The sequence below is a fragment of the Eptatretus burgeri genome, chromosome 10, assembly GCF_056783735.1.
Source record: "Eptatretus burgeri isolate ZD-2024b chromosome 10, Ebu_testis_v1, whole genome shotgun sequence".
Lineage (NCBI taxonomy): Eukaryota > Metazoa > Chordata > Myxini > Myxiniformes > Myxinidae > Eptatretus > Eptatretus burgeri.
This window is the reverse complement of record NC_140970.1, coordinates 44,909,414-44,926,898: the sequence shown is the minus strand read 5'-3', so window position 1 is coordinate 44,926,898 and position 17,485 is coordinate 44,909,414. Positions and strand designations below refer to the sequence as shown.

The following is a 17,485-nucleotide window of genomic DNA, read 5'->3' as shown; positions in this document are numbered from 1 at the left end:
ATATGATGAATTACATGACGGTGCACGTGACCAGTTACAGGCCGTTTATCAGACGATCAAAAACAATCCATTCCATGAAAAACCCATGCAGATCATGAGAGAACCATTCATGCTGGCAAACCAAGCAATCATATGAACATTAAACATTGCTTCACTGTGATAGTAAAATAAAAGACCCGATCAAAGTACCCACCTCTCGTCCAGAATCAATCATCAGTCACCTTTATTTATCTTCCAAATGGGCCGACAGGATGGCCTACAGGTACCTGCTCTTGCAGGGTACCTGCGCACACTCACTTCTAAGCTGTCTAGCCTTCGTTTGAATCCCAATTCAGCAATAAACTGCCATACTGGTGCTTCATAGGCAAGGTGATTAATCAATGTGTGTGCCATCCCTCGGATGGACGTTAAACTGGGCATCCCGTTTGCCAGCATTTGTTGTTGGATGTTAATGATCCCATGGTGTCCTTCCCAAAGAGTAGGTGAGCTATCGCAGGCACCATGGCCAAATTCCAAATTCCTGCCCTATCCAGCAGAGGGCATTGCATCAGTGGCACAGCCACACCCTCAGCCAATTATGCTACCCCACAGCCTTGTACTGCATATGAACGAAGAGCTTCCAAATACAGTACAGTATATCAGGAAAAGCAGAGTTATTTAAAGGTTGTTGGGACATTTATTATAATCCTGAATTTGCATGAAAGTTTTTTTTAAAAAGCAATATGCAACCAGATATTGATTTGTCAGATTTTCAATAAACTTTACTTTTTCTACTTTGACAAAGTCTCATGGGGAGGATTATGCAATGATACATCACATGTAAGGACTAGGGCGTAAGGACACATCAGTATACTTTAATAAGAATGACGAGGACATTACAGGACGTCGTGGACAAATCAACATTGCATATTGAATTTGAACCTGGGATCCCAACACTATTAGCATAGTACTTTGAAGAGAACTTAAAACAGCTTTCCAATCACAATGATTGTGCATCATCTGCTCAAACACCAAAAAATGCCAGACCAAGACAAAACGCCCAAGTAAACTAGATGGCATTCATAGAATATTTACCCCACGCAGTCTTGAGGACTTGGTGTGAGCAGATGAGCAGGCGGGGTAACTACCCCAGGGCCCGGACATAATGGGGACCCGTAATTATTTATTTCTTCAATTTTTTGTTTCATATAATGATTGTTAATGGTGATAAAACGCCGGGGCAACTTTATTTTGGTCTCCCTCCAAGCCACTTAGGGTGATTCCCCAGCATGCGATTGCCATGGACAGAGACATCCTCCCCATTAAAATAAAATACTGTGAGAACAATTTACATAATCACAATCGTGGTAATGATGTAAATTAACACAGGAGTGTTGGCCACACCTCCATACAGATGAAGTGTGTTAACCCTTTGAACCCTCGTGGCCGTTTTACCGGCCGCTATTCAAACCTCCATATACCCAAGTGGCCGGATTTTTCTCCAGGGAACCCAGTGAGGGAGAGCTGAAAGTCGAAGGAGCTCAGGGTTTAAAGGGTTAAACAAATCTGCATGTTGGAATAAGTGAATAACACTTCAAATTCCCTAAAGCACGGCATGTATTTCTGACAACAAAAATATGCAAACCTCCCAGTAGATTGTTTAAAAAAAAAAAAAAAAAATCTAAGGGGGCCCAGATGAAGAGGTCCCGACAATTAGTATTTCCCCAAGGCCATTTCTAGCTCTTGGCGGCCCTGGATGCGAGCAAACGATTCTGGCAGCAAATTTGTAATTGCATCTATCTACACTTGTGAGGTAAATGTGTACAAATGATACTTTCGAAAGTTTTGATGTGCACTCAATATGCATTACCGTGGTGCCCCCAGAATCCGAACGCCCCATTGTTTGAACAAATTGGAATCCGAACAATTTTTGAGAAAATTTTGCCCTAAAAACTGAACACATTTTCGAAAACCGATCACGTGGCGTTCATGTTTGTTCACGTGCGTCTCCCCCGCCTGTTCGAGCCGCATCTTCGCGCTTTGCTCATTCAGTTCGTCGGTGGAAGTACTCGTGAAAGCATCTCTCGTGTGTCGATCGCTACTTTACCTCGTGTTTTCACCTTGATTTGTGCATTTTTTTTTCAATCATCACCCTTGTGCATTCACCATGGCACCCAAGAAGACCAGGGAAGCAAATAGGATTAAGAGGAAGTCCGTGAGAACGACAATCGAGTTGAAGAAAGAACTTATCACGACGCATGAGAGCGGTACGCGTGTGTCTGATCTCGCTGCCATGTTCGAGCTGCCGAAATCGACCGTGTGTAGGATTCTGAAAAAATAAAGAAGCGATAAAAGCGCGAAAACCCATCGTGAAGCGAACTCATTCAATGAACCCTCTGACGAACTCAACATTTTTTTCGTGAGCATGGTAGTGACGTCATGCTGCGTCATCCAATCGCTTCATCTCTTGATTCTCTCCCGTGGAACCGTGCGGTGAAAACGGCACGTTTGTGTCTCCACAGAGTGTACTGGGATATAAAACACCATTTGGTGTTTCATGGTTAATTAATACCTCCACCAGGCTGAACAGTTTACATTTTGGATCCCAATGGCCACTGATAGGTCGGAGCTGCATCCAGACTGATGGAAGAAGCGACAACGCCCCTGCTCATCCCCCAGGCTTGGAAAAAAGATTCATGACCCAGAAAAGGTCATTTACTCATCTTATTTTACCTTAAACATGGGTAATTTCAGTTGAAATGTGTCTAGAAAGTGAGTTTTCTTGGAGTCCAGGAACGGATTAATTCACTTTCCATTATTTCTTATTGGGAAAATAGTTTTGGAATCCGAACCTTTTGGAATCCGAACAGCCTCTTGGAACGAATTAAATTCGGATTCTGGGGGCACCACTGTATATCAAATGTTCATGCAGCACGTGATAAAGTTATAATTTCTTCCATTGAACAGTTTTTGATGTCCGCTCTAAACAAAATGCAGATACGTGCATACATACGTACCTGACACATTACTTAACCCCGCTTTTCACTTTGCGTGCATGGGCTAACAAAAATAAATTAAATGTCAGGCCAAGCACACACAAATCTTCAGCAGTGCCGGAGAGCGTGGTGGGGTAATGTGTGGAAGCATTATCTATATATTACTTAAACTCTCATCTTGTATATATGCATGCATGTATGTATGTATGTATGTATGTTCCCGAAATACAGCCAAAATGGTACACGATAGCGCAAAAATTTTATTGCCACCTTACTCACCATTCTCCTGCGGTGTGCAATATCAAGTTTCGTTAAAATCGGGCAACGAAAAAATTGTTTAAAAATCAATTCCCGATTGTCAAGTACTCGTCGGGATTATTTGATCAATTCAAACAACCTCAGCAGTATAGTTCGCTGGAGCTATCTTGTTATTATTTTTTTCCTTGAAATGATTTATTTTAAAATCTCAAACATTTAGTATAGACAAAGTATAGACGATTTATTTTTAAACATAAAATAAACAGCCATCTTGATCTAATACTTCCGTGTTCATTCATAAATAAAATTGCGTTCAGAAGAATAGCACAATAATTTCTTCGACTTTGTTTTCTCCAGTTTTTTTTCACATTGACATGCAATATCAAGTTTCGTTCAAATCACGCAACGAAAAAAATTATTAAAAAAATCAATTCCCGATTCAGTGAAGTACTCTTCGGGAAATTTGATCAATGCAAACAACCTCAGTGGTATAGTTCGCTGGAGCTATCTTTTTTTTTTGAAATTATTTTTTATCAACCGCTGTCACAACGGGAACCCAACAGGTTCATGAGTCGTCTAGTATATTACTAAAACTCTCATCGTGTGTGTGTGTGTGTGTGTGTGTGTGTGTGTGTGTGTGTGTGTGTGTGTGTGTGTGTGTGTGTATATATATATATATATATATATAGAAATATATGAATATATGTATGAATGTATGTATGTATGTTCCTGAAATACAGGCAAAACGGTACACGATAGCGCAAAAATTTTAGGGCCACCTTACTCACCATTCGCCTGCGGTATGCAGTATCAAGTTTCGTTCAAATCGGGCAAAGAAAAAAATTCTTAAAAAAATCAATTCAAAAAAAAAAAATCAAAAATCAATGGAAACAGAAACAAACTCTCAGTTAGGAAAAACAGAAAATGTGGAAGGAGTTGAGCTGGGGTGGGAGTAAGGGGGTGGTTAACAGAGGTAGAAAAGATCATGGTTTGGGATAGGGGATGATCTGAGATGGTGGTGTTCGCTGTCTTGAAGACCTGGAGGGATGAATGAGATTGAAGAGAATGTGAAAATGGATTCAACAGGCAGGGGAGAAAAAAAAACATTTTTTTTTAAGGAGCAAATGAGTGGATCTGAGCAGAGATTCTGGATTTGGGTGTTCATCAGATGGGGGTTGCAGATGGACCACGTACACCCTGCAGAAACCTAAGGAAGACAAATCATAGAAAGAGCAGAGGGTGCACCACCTGAAGAGAAGTGGGGGAAGGCACAGAGACCACTGACCTATCTATGATGGGAAAGTGATAGGCCCATCGACTCAGCATCATTATGGGAGAGTCCAAAGATTTTCAAGAGAGCATTGGTTTCCACAGCATCAACTTGAGCAAGGAGTGAGGAAAGGGTGCAAAACAGGTGGGGAGAACAATGCTTCATCAAGCTGCGGTTGAAGGCCTTATAGGTGGATAGGAGTTCAGGTGTGCCAAGAAAGTACTTTGTACAACAGAAGATGCCCAGTCGGCGGTTAGCTTTGGAGGCTGACTTAGAAATGTGGTTTGCCCAAGAAAGATCATGGCTGATTGTGACACGCAAGAGTTTAAGTGACTGAACTTTAAGAGGATTGTTGAGAAAGAGAAAGAGAAAGAGAAAGAGAAAGAGAAAGAGAAAGAGAAAGAGAAAGAGAGGTCAGGATTGAAAGACACATTCCAAGTGTTTGACCAACTTGTGATTCTATCAAGGTCTGAAGAGAAGGAAGATGCTGCTGCCTGCTTATCTGAACGATGAAGGATGTTGTGATGAATTGAAGGACGTGACGCGTGATCACAAGTCGCGCGGCTCACGCACGGGATAGATAAAGCCGAGATTCCGCGCGGTCGGGGGGATTGTCCCTGGGGCATTGTCATTTACGGCGGCGGTCCCCTTGGTGCTCGTTGAATGGTAAGAATTGAGAGTATACCGGACTCCGTGCTAATTGCTGATTTATTTTGCGGTGATCTACTGCACATGTATACATTGCTACATTTGTACTCCTTGCTGCACCTGTATCCCCTGATGTGCCCGTAGAAGCGGCTTCAATCAAGTGAAATAAAGCCTACACTCTGAAGGTTCTTCCCTCACTTTCATTTCAATTTATTTCACTTGATCCCTTCGGCTCCCTCAACCGACGATGGACAAGATCTACAAACCGGAGAGGTTCGACGCAGACCCAAACGCGGCTGACTCGGAAATGAAATGGTCGCATTGGTTCCGTTCCTTCTCACACTATCTGACCATTATTGAAGAGGGAGCCGACAAATTGGCCGCCCTTGTGAATCATGTCTCGCCCAGTGTATTCAGGCTCTTCTCGGAGTGTGACACCTACGATGCAGCGATCGACGTGCTGCAGGCGCTCTACGTGAAGTGCAAGAACGAGGTGTACATACGACATCTTCTCAACACACGCAGGCAAGCAGCCGGGGAGACAATCGATCAGTTCCTGCAAGCTCTGAGGCAGTTGGGCAAAGACTGCAGTTTCCGGGCTGTAACCGCCGAGGAACACCGAGATGAAGCGACCAGAGAGGCGTTCATCCAAGGGCTCAGGTCAGCCCCCATACGGCAACGCTTACTGGAGAAAGCACAACCCACTCTTGAAAAGGTAGCTGACCAGGCTCGAGCAATGGATACGGCTCAGCAGCAATCTGAGTCATATGGGACACCGATGCTGCTAATGATCGCTGCTACGGCGGAAACTCGAGGAACCCCCCAGGGCACCTCCGACACTGAGGATGGAGATAAACCCGAGGAATCGGATACCCAGACCTCGTCAAACTCCTCAGCCACTACTTCGGTTGGTAAATGCTTCTTTTGTGGGTACAAAAGACACCCCGCAACAAATGCCCCACCAGGGATGCCACATGCATGAATTGTGACAAGAAAGGGCATTATGCCAGGGTATGCAAATCTACTCTTAGAAGAAACAAACCCACTTCTGCAGCCCTCTACTCACAAAAGAAACTCACAGCAGCTTCACCGGGGAATCTATCCAAGGTTATCATCAAAGTACGAATTAACGGGCATATGGCTGAGGCTCTGATTGATACCGGTAGCTCTGAAAGTTTCGTCAACAGCTCGCTAGTGAAGGGCAGGAAATGGAAGATCCACCCGACAGACAATACGGTATGCATGGCCTCCACATCACTACAGTCCCATGTAAGAGGGTACTACAATGTTGAATTGGACGTAAAAGGGTACACGCATCGGGATGTAAGGGTACTGGTGCTTCGTGATTTATGCGCAGACGTAATTCTGGGTCATAATGTCCTCAAGCAGCACACGAGCGTCGAAATACCCTTTGGAGGAAGCAAACCTCGTCTAATTCTAAATGCTCTGACCACCGCAGAGGTATCGTCCCCCCAGCTGTTTGCTAACTTGTCGCCGGACTGTAAACCGATAGCGATCAAATCGCGACGATACACCGCCGCCGATATGAACTTCATCATTTCTGAGACCAAGCGATTACTGGAAGAAGGTATTATAGAACCGAGCGATTCGCCATGGCGCGTGCAGGTGTTGGTGACCTCCAGCCAGACCACAAGAAACGAATGGTTGTCGATTACTCTCAAACGGTCAATCGCTTCACCCAACTCGATGCCGACCCTTTGCCGCGCATGGACGAGATGGTCGAACGAGTGGCCAATTATAAAATATTCAGCACCATCGATTTGCGAAGCGCTTATCATCAAATTCCCATCCGAGAGGAAGACAAACCTTACACCGCGTTCCAGGCAGGTAGACGCCTCTATCAATTGAGGAGGATTCCGTTCGGTGTCACCAATGGAGTAGCTTGCTTCCAACGAGTTATGGACGACATCATCTCGGATGAAAACCTCAAAGACACTTTTGTTTACGTGGACAATGTCACGGTGTGCGGTAAAGATCGGGGGGAACATGATATGAATCTGGACAGATTCTTGAGCATTACTAGAAAATATAATCTGACACTCAACTACGAGAAATGCGTATTCTCGGCAAAGTCAATTAATCTTCTCGGCTACACAATAGCCGACGGCACGATTTAGCCCGATCCTGAACGATTGCGCCCACTCCGTGAGCTACCCACACCTCAGGACCTGCAGACAATGCGGCGGGTGATCGGAATGTTCGCTTACTACGCGAGATGGATCCCCCAATACTCTGAAAAAATACATCCCCTAGTGCATTGCAAAAACTTCCCACCAGATGCCGCTGTTGTAAAAGCTTTCCACAGCCTCAAAGATGATATCAGTAATTCTGTGGTATTATCGATCGACAGCTCGGTGCCCTTCGCGGTGGAAACGGATGCTTCCGATCACGCGATCGCTGCGACGCTCAATCAGTCCGGCCGACCCGTCGCGTTCTTCTCGAGAACTCTCTCTGGAAGCGAGCAGAGACACTCAGCAATAGAGAAGGAAGCGTATGCTATTGTCGAAGCCCTGCGTAAATGGAGACATTATTTACTGGGAAACCACTTCACACTCGTCACGGACCAGCGATCCGTTGCATTCATGTTTGATGGGAAAAATAACGGGAAATTAAGAATGAGAAAATAATTAGATGGCGGATAGACCGAGCTTGCTATAGTTACGACATTGTTTACCGGGCCGGGAGGGAAAACCCTGCTGCAGACACCTTCTCTCGGGTGTACTGTTCGGCGACAATCGGTCGGGCTTTGTAAGACCTCCATGAGTCTCTGTGCCACCCAGGAGTAACCAGAATGGCACATTTCATGCGCAGACAAAACCTTCCCTATTCTATCGAAGATATTAAACAAATGAATGCTTCATGCCCTGTTTGTGCTGAACTAAAACCCAGATTCTATAGCGCGGCATCTGGCAGGTTGATCAAGGCCACTTCACCCTTCGAGAGACTAAATATCGACTTCAAAGGGCCCCTGCCGACCGAGACAGACAACAGATACATATTCACTGTTGTTGATGAATACTCAAGGTTCCCATTCGCATTTCCGTGCTCGGATATGACCTCGGGCACTGTCGTGAAATGTCTGTCTGACCTCTTTGCCATGTTTGGGAAACCTTCGTACATACATTCAGACAGAGGGCCGTGTTTCATGTCGGCCGGGCTAAAACAGTTCCTATTTGAGCACGGCATAGCAACTAGTCGAACGACAGGTTACAACCCACAGGGTAATGGGCAGGTGGAACGATATAATGGAATCATTTGGAAAGCCGTAACTCTGGCGCTGAAATCGAGAGGGCTGGGGCCCGAGCGGTGGGAGGTTACCCTTCGACGCTCTGAATTCCATACGCTCTTTGCTCTGTATGTCCACCAATGCTACTCCTCACGAACGAATGTTTACTCACCAACGACATTATGTTGACGGCCAAACGGCGCCCAACTGGCTAACCTATCCCGGAACAGTGTTCATGAAACGCCCGGTACGACAAAGCAAGTATGAACCAATGGTGGAGGAGGTCGAACTCATCGATGCTAATCCAGAGTATGTTCATGTCAGACTTCCTGATGGCAGGGAGACCACTGTGTCGGTTCGCCATCTGGCTCCCGCAGGTACTCCTCCTGCAGGTACACCACCGTCTGGCAGTCCTCCCTCTGACATTCCCTCCCCAGGTGTTTCCCCTCAGGAACTCCACCCGGGAATGGTGGCGACGGAGCTGCCGCGTTCCACCCGAGAGCGATCGAGAAGTCATCCCCGGCACGAGTCGAGGCTCCCCAAGAGGATCGGAAGCCTCCCTCAAGTGAAACCGCCATTTACTCCCGGAGAGGTCGACGGATAAAACCCCCTCGCCGACTCGATCTGTAAAGGGGATCATCGGCATCCTCGATGCTCATGCTCCTATATGATCATTATATCACATATCGATGCTCATTACCATGCTCCTACAACTCAAAATAATCCTCACTGCTTGGAATGTATGCTTCTGTAGTTTAAATAGTTCGCGCTGCTTGAAATGTATACTCCTATAGCGCTGAAGTAATCATGGTGCGTTGTTTGAGCCTCTCGTTACATATTAAAGACGGGGAGAATGTGATGAATTGAAGGACGTGACGCGTGATCACATGTCGCGCGGCTCACGCACGGGATAGATAAAGCCGAGATTCTGCGCGGTCGGGGGGATTGTCCCTGGGGCATTGTCATTTACGGCGGCGGTCCACTTGGTGCTCCACTTGGTGCTCGTTGAATGGTAAGAATTGAGAGTATACCGGACTCCGTGCTAATTGCTGATTTATTTTGCGGTGATCTACTGCACATGTATACATTGCTACATTTGTACTCCTTGCTGCACCTGTATCCCCTGATGTGCCCGTAGAAGCGGCTTCAATCAAGTGAAATAAAGCCTACACTCTGAAGGTTCTTCCCTCGCTTTCATTTCAGATGTCACAACGGAGCCTGGAGTCATCTGCAAATAGAGGATTTTCCAGAGTCAGTGAGATCATTGATGAAGATGGGGCCTTGAACACTACCTTGGGACATTCCAGCATTAACAGGAACAGGAGATTAAAGTATTCCATTGAGAGCCACACCGACTACATGAGTTGAGTGGAGTCGGCTGTGGTGCCAATTTAAGTAAGGGAAGGGATGGAGGTGGAGCAAACACCAGAGACAGATTTAACAAGGTGCCACCAGGTTTGAGGAGAGAGACAATTTTGAAAGTTCATTTTTGAAGTTGGACAGATGTTTTCTGGATCTCCTGAGAGTGGGCACACACTTGTTGTGGGCATTGTGGAATGATCTGAGATGGTCTTCAGATGGGTTTGCTTTCCAGGAAGAGAAGCAAATTGTTTCGAAAAACACGAAGTGGGACCGGAGGGAAGTTGCAGCCAAAGGTACTCCAGGGGGTTGGGAGATGTACGTTAAGTAAATTGACAGTGAGAAATCGAGTTCTTGATGTGAAGTGCAACTCCACCATCAGGGCAGGGTTCAGGCCTATCAAATCAGAGGAGGAATAGCCATGGAGAGACAATAAAGAGTCAGGGACATCCTGTGGGAGAAAGGATTCTGTTAAACAGATGATGTCCAGTTTAACAGTAGCAGTGTGGATTGAGAGGAAATCTGTCAGGTTGGAGTGGAGGACTAGGATGTTTGAGGCCCATACAGTTAGGGACAGGGAAGGAGGCATCGGGGACCTGAGTGATCGAGTCGCCCTTTTCAGGGACAGCACTTCTCTGTCTGTCTGTCTGTCTGTCTGTCTGTCTCTCTCTCTCCCCACAGAGGTGATAAAAAGGTTCCCTAAACAAAGCTTGCTTCACCTGACTTATTTGCAAACCACGGTGACCTTGTCATCGCTATCATGTTATAATATCAACATCGTAACTCTTAGTGAAGCTCAGTTCCCTGGGGCTTCTCATTCCGAAGAGAAATTTATTGGTTATACATTTTACTGGATTTGCAAAAGAGAAGGTGGGAATCAACGAGCCAGTGTTGGCTTTGCTTTAAAGAAAAAGGTTTATTAGTTGTTTAGACATGCTTCCAACTGGTATTAATGAGCGAATCATAAAACTATGGCTTAAATTTTCGGATGTTCATCATAATACAGTCATCAGTAGATATGCTCCCACAATGTCATATTTTGATGAGGCCAAAGATGAGTTTTATTAAGATCTTAGAAATGCCGTCCAAACAACACCAAACATTGACAAGCTCATTCTTAGAGATTTCAATGCTCGTGTGGGGCACAATTCTGCAGCCTAGAAAAAAAGTCATTGGTCATCATGGAACAGTTAAAGAGAATTCAAATGGAACACTTCTCCTCACAACTTGCTCAGAGAATAGACTGCCTATTACAAATACACTTTTCCAACAAGCCAATAAATAAAAGAACAACTCAATGCACCCTCGGTCCAAGCATTGGCATTCGGTTGACTTGATGATAAGGCAATGGAACTGGAATGACATAAAACACACATGAGTCACAAGGGGAACCAAATGCTGGTCTGACCATAGGTCGAGCTGAAGATAGATGACATTCCGCTTTAAGCCACGTAATATATGCATAGAAGACAAATGAAGCCTTTTCAGAAGCTGAAGGTTAAAAGACTTAAATGTTCCTGTCTGCAGACAAAGCTCCAAAACATTTTTGACTCAAACATTGGTGATGTAGAGACTGACTGGGCACTGCTTTGCAATTCGATCTCGAGACTTGGAGCTTCTGAAGTCCTTGGTGTTTGTTATTTTCACGCAATGACACTGAGGTCAAATGTCCAATTGATAGAATGTATACAGCTCATCTTGCTATGGATCAACGGCAAAAATTCACAATGTAAATGCACCAGCAGCACAAGCGAAAAACACAAACTAAGCTCCACCCAATGAAGGAAAATAATGGTGGGCTAAAAGAGCAGCAGAAATTCAATAAGCAGTGGATTAAAAAAAAAAAAAACACGACATGCTTTTATGATGGTCTAAAAGCTGTCTATGGACCTCAGCGCAGCGGTGTTGGTCCACTCCGTAGCACCGATGGAAAAACTGTCATCACTGATCCCAACTTACTTCTGAAATACGGGCAGAACACTCGTGACATCTACCATTTCAGACAATGAAATAAACACATTCCCTCAGGCCAATTCTTCATGATCTCTCTATTGCTCCCACCATCGCAGAAACAAATACAGCTATCAGAAAAATGACAAATGGCAAAGCTCCTCATACAGATGGCATTCCCCCTGAAATTCTCAAACATGGAGGGACTAACCTTGTTGAGAAACTTACTACACTTTTCAAAAACATTTGGAAACTAGAAGCTCTGCCCCAGGAGTTTGAGGATATGAAGATCATCCACCTCGAAAGAGAGACCATTCATGCTGTAACAATCACTGGAGAATCTCATCACTTGCAACTGCTGGAATGATCTTTGCTTATGTTATAATTAACTGGCATACTAACTGCATTTCTCACTCCATCACACCAGAAAGTTAGTATGGATTTCACACTGAGCACGGAGCAGTTGATGACGTTTGCAGTTCGCCAACTGCAAGAGAAATGCCATAAACAGCATCGCAATCTCCCATAGTCAATGTAGATATCACCAAGGCCTTTGATTCTGTCATGGTAGAAAAAGTCTTTGGAAACCCATACATAGAGTCGACTTCCCCAATAAGTTAGTTAATATCATCCGATCTTTCCATAAAGGAATGATTGCTGCAATTGTTGATAATGGTTCCATATCAGACACTTTTCCTGTTGAAAATGGCACCAAACACGGATGCCTTTTATCATGGTCCTTACTTTTCAGCATAGTATTTCCAGCAATGCTAATGGATGCTTTTAAAGAATGCCAAATAGGAGTGGAGATCCAGTTTCACACAGACCATCTTCAATCTCCAATAACTAAGAGTGAAAACAAAAGTACTGGAAATGCAAATACATGACCTCCTTTATGCCCTCTTTTCTCACACCCCATAAGATCTAGATAAGCAAACAACCACAAACTTCTTTTCATGTGCTGCTTCACCACCAGTCTGAAGAAAACAGAAATTATGCTTCATTTCAAACTAAGCAGTGCCTACATAGCACTCACTCATCACCTTCTGTTATTTGGGAGGTGGCCTTCATCAAAATGCCATGATCAATGATGAGGTGACTTCTCACTTCGTAAAAGTGAGTGCTTCTTTTACAAAACCAACTCGTCTCAGGACTGTGTGTGGTGTTCGGTCGAGTACCAAGATTGAAGTTCATCATGCAATGGTGCTTTCAACACTTCACCTAACCCCTATCACAGAAAGCAGTTGGGGCAATTCCGTCTTTGTTGTTTGAGAAAGATTGCTGGAATCACATGGCATGATAGGATCCCCGGCACCAAACTCCTCAACTGTCATGGAATTGCTGGTTTAGAGTTCTATCCGATGCAAGCACGACCCGACATGGTTCCCAGTCACCCTCAAAGCTTGCAACATTTTCTCCACTATCTGGGAGTAAGATGCTGTTGAAAGATAATCTTAACCCTTTGAACCCCAGTGGTCGGTAAACCAGCCGCTATTTAAACCTCCATAAACCTGACCAGCTGGTCAGTCACCGGCCATCACAGGCTTTTATTTACAAGCACATCACAAGCAACTTCCTGAGCAATTAGTGGCTCCGGTATATTGCACCTGATCTTCGGTCTGTGTCGCCGCCAATTGCTCAGGAAGTGTGAAGACGGCTTTTGCTGTGCACACGATTTGGTTGTTCTCCCAATGCTTCCCGTTCCGTCCTAGCATGCGTGCCGTGAGAATCTCGTTCGAAGTGCGAACGAGGTTTTTGCCATGCACACACTGATACACATGCCAGTCGGCCCATCCTTGTGAACAGGCTGAAGTGCATCATCTGTGGAAGTAGTAGTACGAGATTCATGAAAGATTTTGAAGGTTTCTCGCTAAATATCATTCCAAAATGAGTCGAAATGTGATGTCAGTTGATGAGGTGTTGAGCTCAAATGAGGAAGGTATCGATGATGATGATGATGATTATGGAAATGAGCGTGATTTTTGAGCCGGAGAATGACTTTTCAAACGGAGAAGGTGAAACTGACAGTACTGATGACAATGCTGGGGGAGTTCCCAGAGGTGTTGGTAGGGGGCGTAGTCAAGGGCATGGTCGTGGCAGAGGATGCGGAGAGGACAAACCAAGGCCTGACTCCCACCCAAGATGGACAAGAGCCACTGCATGGTTCAATGAACGCCAGTTTACACCTATTGAACAACTAGGGCTTAAAAATTTACCAAATGCAATAAATGTGTAAAGTACTCCACTTGACTATTTTGGCTTGTTCTGGGATGATTTTCTTTGGGATTTACTTCTCACAGAGACCAATCGCCAAGCTGAACGTGTGATTGTAGCCAAACCAAACAATTATGCAGAAAAATCTTTCCACCAAAAGCCTCTTACTGGCAGAGTTGAAGGCATTTTGGGGGCTCTGAGTCACCCTTGAAATGTTAATACATAAAGACAGGTACGAGTAGTACTGGTGGTCTAAGGACGCTACGCTAACTTGCATGTCTGGTTTTCCAAAGGTCATGCAAAAGACTGGTTCCTTGCAATCTGATCTCTCCTACATTATGGAAATGAGGATGATCCCCAGCTGGACAAGACTAATAAAATATAAAAGACCCTCCCAGTGTTCACTTATTTAATTCAGAAATTCAAGCATTACTTTGTTCCAGGTTGTGAACTTTCACTTGATGGGGGAATGAACCCCACTAAAAATATACTGTCGTTCAAACAGTACATAAAGGATAAGCCAATCCTTTTGGGAATCAAGACTTTTCTATTACGTGATAGTGAAAATGGATAATTCTTCCGTATCGAAAAACAGGGCAATAATTGCTGGTTTGACTGGCACCACAAAGTAGAGAGTCTTACTTTCTTCTTTTTTGAGTTTATCGCCAACAGTCTTTGATTCAAAATATTTATTTGTAATTACAGGGATAGGAAAAACAATTTAAAAGACAGAAAACCAAAATAAAACAATTTTCAACTTTTCAGTTATTTTTCTCCAGGGAGCCCAGGGAAAGCAGAGAATCAAGATCAAGAAGCAAGAAAAAAAAAAAAAAGCAGAAAAGCAGGCTGGCTCACACAAGAAGATTACTTCACTTGTGATAGATGTGGATGCCAATGTTTCTCCCACGTAACATTTGAAAGCCATCAGAGACACAAATATGCCAACTATATGAGAGATCCATCACCGACGGCTCACACCAACAACAGTTGGCAACATCCTTCTGTCGATCGAGAAAACAAGCAAACTGGTCATCTGCCTGGAACATGTCCACACTGTTGGCCAACTGAGCATTCCATAGTCTTGAACAGAGAACACTATTTATGTTGAGAATATCAATGTAAACAATGGATGAAGCTCTGAAGAACAGTTCATGCCTGAAATTTCAGCTTCCCCTGGTTTCCCACAGATGATTACCCTACGTCAATAAACATCCTGTTGATTTCCACATGTCTGCAGACACAAATTGACACTGGTCAGCCTTTTCAAGCAAGTCTAGTTCTTCATTCTATATCAATGAAAATAAACATATCAGCCTATTTATTATTTGAAGTAAAATTCTGGGATAAAGGTTGGACGTCATAATGATACATACAAGACAATGCATCCTGCAGCTACCGGCGTAACTGTATCTGTATCCTGGGGCACAGGGTTGCCTATTGGCAGGCTTGGATTTGTATCGCAAGGGACAGAGGATTGAGAATCCAAGTCATGCCAAAAATCAAACCCAGACTAGATGGCATAAATGTCAGTGCGCTTTCTCTGCATCATCCTGTCACTGTAGCCCCGAACCGATGTTGATGAGTAAATTAGCATAATTGGTTTACTTCTGATGCCATAACATGAACAATTTTGTGATAGATGTGGATGGCAATGGTGCTCCCACGTTGGACCACCTACACAAAGTTAGGGCCACAACACAGACAGACAGACAGACAGACAGACAGACAGACAGACAGACAGACAGACAGACAGACAGACAGACAGACAGACAGACAGACAGACAGACAGACAGACAGACAGACAGACAGACAGACAGACAGACAGACAGACAGACAGACAGACAGACAGACAGACAGACAGACAGACAGACAGACAGACAGACAGACAGACAGACAGACAGACAGACAGACAGACAGACAGACAGACAGACAGACAGACAGACAGACAGACAGACAGACAGACAGACAGACAGACAGACAGACAGACAGACAGACAGACAGACAGACAGACACACAGACAGACAGACAGACAGACAGACAGACAGACAGACAGACAGACAGACAGACAGACAGACAGACAGACAGACAGACAGACAGACAGACACACAGAGAGAGAGAGACACAGAGAGAGAGAGAGAGAGACAGAGAGAGAGAGACACAGAGAGGGAGAGAGACACAGAGAGAGAGAGAGAGAGACACAGAGAGAGAGAGAGAGAGAGAGAGAGAGAGAGAGAGAGAGAGAGAGAGAGAGAGAGACAGAGAGAGAGACAGAGAGAGAGACAGAGAGAGAGAGAGAGACAGACAGAGACAGAAAGACAGACAGACAGAGAGACAGACAGACAGACAGAGAGAGAGAGAGAGAGAGAGAGAGAGAGAGAGAGAGAGAGAGAGAGAGAGAGAGAGAGAGAGAGAGACAGCCGGTAGGCGACATGGGTGGTCGCTATATAATTGCATACTAGTCATACAGTTTTCGACGGATCGGGCTGAATTTTTTTGACAAAGAGGTTGATTATAGTGCACATAAGAGCGCAGCAGCCGATTTTTGATTTTCGAAAAAATATATATTTTTCGGATTTTTTCAAAAACTTCAAAGTCCCGTTGCTAAGCAACGGTGGCGTCCATAGCAACGGTGCTCAAAAGTATACAACTAGATCCTGGTATGAACCTACCAGTCAAGTTTCATTAAAATCAGTTGACTCCTCTGGCCTCCAGAGCTGTCCATTACATACAAACAGACAGACATACAGACAGGCCCGTAGCCAGGGCTCAGTATTAAGGGGGGCATATGAACTGGATGGGGGGGCACAATTATTATATTTAATCTTTTTGATAACCCGGTATACTATTGTATTCATGCAGCATTGACACATCTATGCTGAGGTTGCCGTCGCATACGAACCAAATTGATCTCAGAAAGATTTAATATGTTCCGATGTTTTTGGCCTAAAATTATTCGAATGCAGGAGAGCCGCAACAAACTGGCACATTCACAATGCAAATATTCAATGATTAGACAATTGGCACCAATTCAGGTGCACTGAACAAGGTGTTGTGAAGAATTGGCATTAGAAAATTAATATACCAGAGATACAATGACTAAACGGGGGAGGTTGGCACCAGAATCAGTGCACTTTCAAATAAGATACAGTAGGCTATGACCGGCGATCATCACGTTAAACTATCAACAGCAAATACGACCAGCCTCAAGATACCACAAAGTCCGCATTTAAATGAGTCAATTACACAGAGGTAAGGTTATGCAGAAAGCACTAGATGTGGGATATGCAAAGCACCAAACACAACATTTAACTTAAACATCAGAAGTACAAAGCAGCCGACCACGGCGGGTGCTGACCACAACCACACTGCAACCACAACGACACATGCATCACCAGCAGTCACACACACACAATCTGAACTCCTCGTATAGTTTTTATACCGCTGTACTCGCTGTCAGAAGAGCTGCAGGCGACGCGTCTCGGTGTGGAATCTTCTGAGGACCTTCTCCTTCCATTCATTCAGGCATTTACGTGCGAGGTCTCTCTCGAAGGCCAGCTGTACCAG

The 17,485-nt window shown here is 44.5% G+C and overlaps 1 protein-coding gene across 3 annotated transcripts in view; it reads right to left on the bottom strand.

The window, feature by feature from the left end:
- LOC147018449 (monocarboxylate transporter 2-like) overlaps nt 1–17,485 on the bottom strand; it is a 122,824-nt gene that overhangs the window by 63,256 nt on the left and 42,083 nt on the right. The gene's annotated exons all lie outside the window — the stretch shown is intronic.